This window comes from Apium graveolens, chromosome 7 (genome assembly GCF_009905375.1).
Source record: "Apium graveolens cultivar Ventura chromosome 7, ASM990537v1, whole genome shotgun sequence".
In the NCBI taxonomy this organism is placed as follows: Eukaryota; Viridiplantae; Streptophyta; class Magnoliopsida; order Apiales; family Apiaceae; genus Apium; species Apium graveolens.
In genome coordinates, this window is record NC_133653.1 from 197,793,688 (window position 1) to 197,802,608 (window position 8,921).

General features: G+C 39.1%; 1 non-coding gene across 1 annotated transcript; it reads right to left on the reverse strand.

Moving 5' to 3' along the window:
- Nucleotides 1–7,289: 7,289 nt before the first annotated feature.
- Nucleotides 7,290–7,396, reverse strand: LOC141675893 (small nucleolar RNA R71). Its single transcript, XR_012556520.1, has one exon. It is a non-coding gene; the product is annotated as a small nucleolar RNA R71 (small nucleolar RNA).
- Nucleotides 7,397–8,921: the final 1,525 nt, after the last annotated feature.

Below are 8,921 nucleotides of genomic sequence, written 5' to 3' on the forward strand. Positions count from 1 at the left end.
AGAAATCCCAAGAATAAGGTTGGAGAGTTGAGTGAATCCCAGCCTAGCCACACTGCAGTTTCCCAACAAACTGTAGTGCTTAAAAAGGACAAAAGCTCATTTCTAGCTGCATCCTCCCAAAAGGATGTAGCTATTGAACAAAGCTCTCAACCAAGAGCACAGACCAAGAGGGTTAGGGACAGAAGCTCACCCCAAACTTATGCCAGAAAGAAGAAATCAAAAACTATTGGGGATGCACAGGGTACACACACTGTGCAAACTGGTGCTAAAGACACAGTCACTGCACCTTCACAAATTCAGTTTGATGTGGCTCCAATAAATGTGGAGTCACATCCAAAATCTCTAGTTATAGAAGCACCTCAAACACCCAACTCACCAACAAATTCTCTAGATGTGGATATGATAAACACATCAATTCCTGATTCCCCTTCTTTAACTCTGTTAGGGAAGCCAAAATCTAGTGCAAGTGAGCATCATCTTTTAGATGATTTGTTGGCTCACTTGCCAATTCTTTCAGGAACTGTGGTGTCATCTGTGCCCAAAATATCTTCAATCAGCACAGAGTCAACAATAGTTTCTATTCCCAGCTCATTCATTTCTACTCTCTCGACGGATATTGCTCATCCGTCGAGTAGTGATTGTATCCCGACGGATAAGCTTGACAGCAGTCATCCGTCGGATAGTAAAACCACTCACTCGATGGATATCACTCATCCGTCGAGTATCTCTGCATAGCTTCAAACTTCATTTATTTCAAGTGCAGAAGATCTAGTGGTTGTACAGTCACTCTTAGGATTGAGAGAGAAGAGTGTTTTGAGTGAGAGTCTGGGTTGCTCCCAGGAAAAAGGAGAGGAAATGAGTGAAACTCTGCAATCCATTTCTTCAGGATTGGAAAAAGAGAGTGAGAGAAGTCCCACCTTAGTAGGTGAAGGTGAGGGTGTGAGGGTGGGGAGCCAGGGTGAGACCCTGATGCAACAAAAGAGAGAAAATGAGAGAAATGCAGGTACTGGAGCAATAAGGATGGATATCATTGCTAGTGAGTCAATGAATGTCCAGGATGCAGACATGGAAGGACTATCTCAGCATCCTAAAGCTGTTATAGATTCCACTTCCCTTGATGCTGAGGCATTTACTCACCCTGTTCCAGCTTATCAACATCTAGCTGAACAGGGCAATGACAATGCAGAAAGGATGCTGAATTTGGTGCATACCACCCAGTCTATGATGAGAGCTAAGGATGCCATCACAACTTTGCCTTCTACAGCTAGTGATGCGGACTATAAGACTGGTGGTTCAGCTGATTTCTTTGGAGATGGGAGTGGGGATAGTGAAGATGAAGCAATGGATATAGGGGGAGAAGTAGGCTCAAGTTCAAGATCAGGTATGCCATCATGGGCCTTCTCAAAGCACTGTGATGAGCATTACATCAAGATAACCCTGATTCAGTTAATCAATCAGACTAATACTGCTCTTCAAACCACTTCCAATGCCAACACCAAGAAGCTCCTTCAGGAACATCTAGCCTCCCTGCAACTTCAACAAATCCAGGGCTTCCAGCATACTAGAGATGTAAACATCATGAAGGGTGATATTGAGGAGATGAAGAAGGCTCTTTCAGACAGGATATATTCTAAACTTTCAGAAGCCATAATGCTTGACATCAAGAGGCAATTAAGGAAAATTCTGATCTGTCAACCAAGATAGATGCCTTGGACACAAGAATGTCAGCTATGGAAGCATCTTTAACTGCCATTCATCTTCATCAAGCCCAACAGACAGGTCTACTTCAAAAACTAGTGGCTGCTCAAACCCCCTCCTCTACTCAACTTGATGATAACAAAAAGGGGGAGAAAGGACCAAGTGAGGGGGAGAGGCTTCAAATTCAAATTAGCAAAGTAATTGTGCCTTCAATTACTATCTCAAAGCCATCAAACAGATAGTATAGATCTGATCAATGCAGCAGCAGCCAACATAAGAGCAGTTGATAAGGAGAAGTTGAGTTTAGTCAACTGGGAGAAGATTGATGAGGAAATACAGAAGAAGTTTGAACTTGTCAAGGAGCCAGTTAAGTCAGCCATTCATCACTCTCAAGTCAAGTAAATTAGTGTGAATGAGATGAGCATGAACTATCTGGAAAGAGGACAGCCTTCCTGCATCAAATCTCCAAAGGCTGAAACAATTCTGAAACCAAGGGTAAATTATTCAAAATCATCATTGAAGAACCCTTTGGATACTGTGTATGAGACACCTAAGCCTGATGAGAAGAAACTTCTATCAAGATCAATTGTTTTCTACAAAGATCCAGCTGATTCAGCTTTAAAAAGAAGAATTGCTAAAATTTTCAGGAATGGGAAATAAATTTGTGTGGTGGCTGGACATCCTCAATTTGCTCAAGCAAAGAGAGAAGAAAAGGCTAGATTGAAGCAGGAAAAGAAGCAAGCTGCTCTGGATGCTAAAATGACTAAACAGAAGAAGGGGCAAATTGCTATCTTAGCCAAGCTACATGCTGTAAATTCATCACAACAAATTCCTGTTCAGCCATCTGAAATTACTGAATCAAAGAAGCAAGTTGAACAACAGAAGAAATCTCCAAGAATCAAGGTATTGGTTAAAAGAACTAAAAGGAAACTGGATATTGTTGACAAGGAATTAGAAGATCAATTTTCTAAGCAATCCACAACATCTACAACTCAAGCATCAAAGCCCTATGTGATTTTTAAAGATATCAGGGTGGTGGATCCCTACAGGAATATTCATGGTGAACCTATTGTGCCCAAGGATGAGCCAATAGAATGGGAGAACATACCAATTCCTGACTTCAATCTACCAATCCTTAGCAAACCAAGAAGAACAAAGTCAAGAGCAGTCAAGAAAGTGAAGCTGTCACCTCTCAAATCCAAATCTCTAGTCAAAGCTCAATCTAAAGTCAGTAAGGGAGATTACATGTACTTGTGTGACATCAAATAATTTTTTGATCTAAACCTCTATCTAGATGAACTAGATGAAGTGAAAGGAATTGATGCATACAGAAACTTACCTGAAAGGTTAGTGTTCAAGTACAAAAGAGGTAAGGAGATTCAGTAGCCACTTCACAGGATCCTTCAAGAAAGCCAAGCTGTACTGATCAAAGTTTATTCATCCTTCAAAAAGAACTCTGGGTTCAACATTACTGCAAGAAGATTGGTACTAAAGAAGATTGAAGAGCTAAGGAGTGTTAGAGCCAAAGATGCACTCCCAAAGACTCTAATCATCCCTTAGACAGGGAGAAGAGTGCATCTAAGGCCCTACTGGCTGATGGAGTTCATGGATGACAAAGGTGTGAGAAGATTCTTCAGATTAGAAGACCAATTGAGCATCTCTAGCAATGAGACTCTTTTGGAAATGCAAGGAAATCTAAATCTCTCAGAATCCGATGAACCGAAATTCCACAGGTAGCTCCAAAATCAGATTGAAGAAAACAACAGAAAGCTTGGAAAGAGATCCAGACCTTCAAGGAACTAGATAAATCTGCTCAGGCTAGAGGAGCATCTTAAAAATGACTGTGAGCAAAAATTTTGTACATTTTCTTAATTGAAGCACTTTTCAGTAATATCTACTTTCTTTTAAAGTTATATTTTTACGGTGTTTTATTATCATCAAGTATCTCTTAATTTATGGCTACAATTCCAGTAGACATAAATTGGGGGAGATTGTTGTGTATATGTTGTGTACTTGATGATTTCATGAACAAAATATCTTGGTAGATTTTACTTAGTGAAATTATGTAGCACTCGACGGATAAGATTTATAGTCCCGACGGATGACTCATTATAGTCCCGACGGATGATGACTTATTATCCATCGAGTGAGTAGCTTATGTAACAATAAGTCTGTAGCACATTTCTGCATACACCATTGTATAGATTCTGTAAGTAGTATTCAAGTCATGTTGACTTTAACTAGATATGCAGAATAGGTTGATTAATTGTACATAGATAATGTCTTATAATTCTGTATAAATGGAATGAAGTCAAGTGCCAGATTGCTACCCGACGGATAAACTACAATGAAGTCGACGGATGATCAACTAGACAACCCGACGGATGATCATGAACCCGACGGATAAAGAATTCAAACATCTGTTGACAGTGACAACACAATCACATGCATCGAGTGGATGCAAATGGAATGTGGTAGCCTATTCAACTGGGTTTTCGAGAACAAATAAGCATTGCCATTTCCATGCTATTATGAAGATATTCAAAGATGTTGGAATAGAGTAATGAAGTAGCATTGTAATAGACTAGATAGTTTTTGTTTTATTATCCTGTCTCATTACTTTGTAATCTTGGTGATATATAAACCAAGAAGTAGCAACTAAGAAACTATTGATCTAAGCAACATAACAGAGAAACATTTGTAAGCAGAATTTCTAGCATTTCTCTGTAGCCTTAGTTGTTCAATTGTTGTAAGCAGTTGTGAGCATTTTGCACACATGATTCTCTCGATATATATTATATATCTCTGGTGGAATCATTCAAATCCACCAGAAAGTTTTTAAAGACTCATGTTTTTAATTACTTGTAATTTGATTCATTTAAGCTTTTATTCCGCATTATGCTAATCAATTCACTTATATATATATATATTTGAGTCAGAACATTTTTATTTCAAGAAAAAGTTTCAAGAATTCCATTCAACCCCCCTTCTGTAATTCTTGTTATATTGTTAAGGGACTAACAGATCATATAGTTAACACTCCCCTCACTCGAAAACTCATTTAAGAGTCGAAGAGTGGAACACTGACGCCCATCTTTGGGGCATATTAATTACTTTTTAGTGTCTATAATAAATTGTGAGAATATTGGGGGTGGCAGGGAGTCAAATTTGATTCCTCTCTATTAAATAAAAAATATACTCAATCATATGTCTTGTTAATCGTACATAAATTATGAGTGCTTATATGTTGGTGAAAGAATAAATATTTGATATTTTAATTATTTGGACTTATTAAAAACTTTTTAATCATCTTTTTTTAGTGAAGGCCCTTTACACCATGGTTCATTGCACACGACCCTGAATACCTAAATGCGCTCTTTCATATCCTTTTTAACCACTAAACATGCAGTCAAATCTTGCGTGGGCTCTCTGCCCATTGTATACGTATGTATGTGTTGCCTAGGGCAGTAGTCTGCAAGATGGGTGACATGTGGCTGATAAGTGGCATTTTATACCACTTAGAGCGTCTCATAACGGCTTGAATTGGTGTCTTGAACTCGAGTATTTTGTGTATTTGACGCATTTTTTAGTGTTTTTGCATTTCAGGGTATAACTTGCTTAGATAGGTGGTTTTCATCAAATAAAGCTTAATGAAGTGCTTGGAATCAGTCTAGGGGAGATGAGCGAAGAAATCAGCAAAAACAGAAGCAAAATAAAATATTTTCCAGAAGGGTAGCAGGCGCCCGCCTGGAGAGAGCAGGCGGCCGCACGCTAGCAGGCACCCGCGTGGAGGATGCAGGTGGCCGCCTATGGGCGAAAATTCAGATTCTGGATTTTATTAATTCTATTACAATTGGGCTTCTGTTAGCGCTGGTTCTCTTGGGCTATTATATAAACCTTACGGGAAGATGTTTTCTTCAGAATAGAGGAGATAATCAAGAGTGAAGGCAAGAAAATTGAGAAGACCGTTTTAGCACACAACAAAGAAAGTGCCAAACATTGGAGGAAGCATACGTTTATCTTGTGATTCTTTTAATTCGTTGTAACTGTGGATGCTAGTTTTCTTTATGCTTTGAACCTTAATACTCTTGTGACGTACTTCATTATTTATTAAGTATTTTTATTAGTTTATATCGTTGTATTATTATCATGCTTTCATATGAACCCATGGTGACGATGAGTTCTATTATGGGCTAATCCTGATCATGGGATTCTAGCGGATTTACTATGGATTTCTTTAGTTAATTGTTTAATACCTTGAAATGTGGTGATTGTATGATATCTAGCATAGGTTGTGCTTATTCGTCTTATGTGCGTCACGAACATGTAATATAGCCTGTTAATCTCTTGTAAAGCGATAGTGAATCTTGAGATTTAGAACTTGCCATGCTAGCATAGGTTCATGTATTGTATGCATGATTAATGGGTAACTCTAACCGTTTTACTTGACCTGTGTAATCATCATGAATAACTTGCGCTTAAATCATTATGTTGTCAAATTCTGTAGACATATAGGGTCTCAACATAATTGATACCTATTCAACTTCTAGCTTAATTGTGGATGCTTGGTAGAATGGTATTCGTACAACGAAAGTTGGCGTTTATCAGTTTCATATTGTTCGATTAATATCATCACCATTACATGCTAAGGTTAATGACAATAACTATTGAATGAAGTAGTAATGAAGTTAGGATCTCATGTGTGTTTAATATTATAATTCAAGTGTTTAATTCTCGTAGTAATTATTAGTTAACCAACCTTAATTGTTATTGTCTTGACATTGAAGAATAATCATACACTGGTGAGTAAGTGTTAATTAAATATAATTAATCAGAGTCTCTGTAGGAACGAACTAGAAATCATTCTATATTACTTGCGAACGCGTATACTTGCGTGATTTATTTAGCGCATGCTTTGTGCCTAACAAGTTTTTGGCGCCGCTGATGGGGACTCAGTGTTAATTTGTTTAGTTTATGTCCTTGCCATCAGTGGTCATTAGGATTCATTGATTAAGACTTGTTACTTACTGCTTCTAGTTGTGTTTCAGGTACTCTAGCGAGAGTTTATGCAAACATGTTCTCGCACTCGCAAGAGAAATCTGGATAAAGATGAGGAGACAGATACAACTCTTGACTTTCCGGAAAAGATACTTTTTGAAGATTCGGATAAAGAGAGTGAAAAGAAAGAACCTGAAACAATGGGTGATCGTGTAGTTCAAGCTGATCCACCTCTTATTGACTTTTCTCGACCTAAAATTGATGACATTCAGTCAAGCATCAGTCATCCGGCTATTCAGGCCAATACTTTTAAAATCAAGCCGGGCACAATTCCGATGATGCAGAATTTTATTTCTTTCGGAGGTGCTGCGACTGAAGATCCCAACATGCATATCAGGAATTTTGTTGAGATCTGTAGTACTTTCAAATATAATGGTGTTACTGATGAGGCTATCAAGCTGAGGCTTTTCCCATTCTCTCTGAGGGAAAAATATAAGGACTAGTTACATTCTTTACCAGCTGGGTCCATCACTACTTGGGAAGATCTTGCGCAAAATTTTCTGGTGAAGTTCTATCCAATGGCCAAAACTGCAGCAATGAGGAGTGCTCTTACTCAGTTTGCGCAACAACAAGGAGAATCTATGTGCGAAGCTTGGGAGCACTATAAGGAGATGTTGAGAAAGTATCCACATCATGGTATGCCTGACTGGATGGTGATCACTGGTTTCTACAATGGTTTGGGGGACCAATCTCGGCCCATGCTTGATGCAGCTTCTGGAGGCGCTTTGTGGGCCAAAAGCTATACTGAGGCCTATAATCTCATTAAAACTATGGTTACAAACGAGTATCCAAACCCAACTCAAAGGATGATTCCTGGGAAGGTAGCAGGTATTCTGGAAGTTGATGCAGCTACAGCTATTGCCGCGCAACTTCATGCGCTGTCTATGAAGGTCGATTCCTTAGCCAACTATGGAGTAAATCAAATAGCTAGTGTCCGTGAGCTTTGTGCAGGCTCTCATGCTACGGATCAGTGTTATCTTGTTAATGAATCTGTTCAGTATGTGAACAATTTTTAGAGACCGCAGCAGCCTATGCCCGCTACTTATCATCCCAATAACAGAAATCATCCCAATTTCAGTTGGAGGAATAATCAGAATGCTGTTCAGCAACCATATCAACAAGCTGCAAGTAAATAATTTAATCCTCCTGGATTCCAGCAACCTCAGCAATTTGCTTAAAGGCAAACATATTCTCAACAAGGAGGTGCTGCTCCACCTTCTAGTGTTGATTTTGAGGAGTTAAAGATGTTATGCAAAAGTCAGGCTGTTTCTATCAAGACCTTGGAAAATCAAATTGGACAAATAGCCAATGCCTTGCTCAATCGTCAACCCGACACACTTCCCAGCGATACTGAAGTGCCAGGCAGGAAGGAAGCTAAAGAGCAAGTCAAGGCTGTCACCTTAAGGTCTGGAAAAGTTGCTGATGCTGAAAAACCTTAAGATGGAGAAGTTGAAGTTATAGATGAAGAAGGAATGCAAAAGGAGAAAGAGGGGGAACCAAGGAAGACTACTGTTGAACACACTCTGCATGAGGGTAATATAGGGGAGAAACAGCTCTATCCTCCACCACCTTTTCCTAAGCGATTGCAAAAACAAAAGCTGGACAAGCAATTTGGTTAGTTTCTGGAGGTTTTTAAGAAACTTCACATTAACATACCTTTTACTGAGGCTCTGGAGCAAATGCCTAGTTATACGAAATTCAAGAAAGGTATTCTTTCAAGAAAGGTGAAACTGGATGATCTTGATACCGTTGCTCTGACGGAAGAGTGCAGTGCCGTGCTGCAACAAAAGTTACCTCCAAAGCTTAAGGATCTAGGTAGCTTCACCATTCCTTGCACCATTGGAAAGTTGTCATTTGATAAGTGCCTTTGCGATTTGGGAGCAAGCATCAATCTGATGCCATTTCCTATCTTCAAAAAGCTGAATTTGCCTGATCCGAAGCCCACCTACATGTCTCTACAATTGGACGATCGTTCGATTACATACCCATGAGGCATTGTGGAGGACGTGCTAGTAAAGGTGGACAAGATCATCTTTCCTGTAGATTTTGTCATTCTGGATTTCGAGGAAGATAAGAAGATTCCCATAAACTTGAAAAGACCTTTCTTGGCTACAGGCCGTACTTTGATAGATGTGCAATAAGGTGAACTCACTATGAGGGTACAA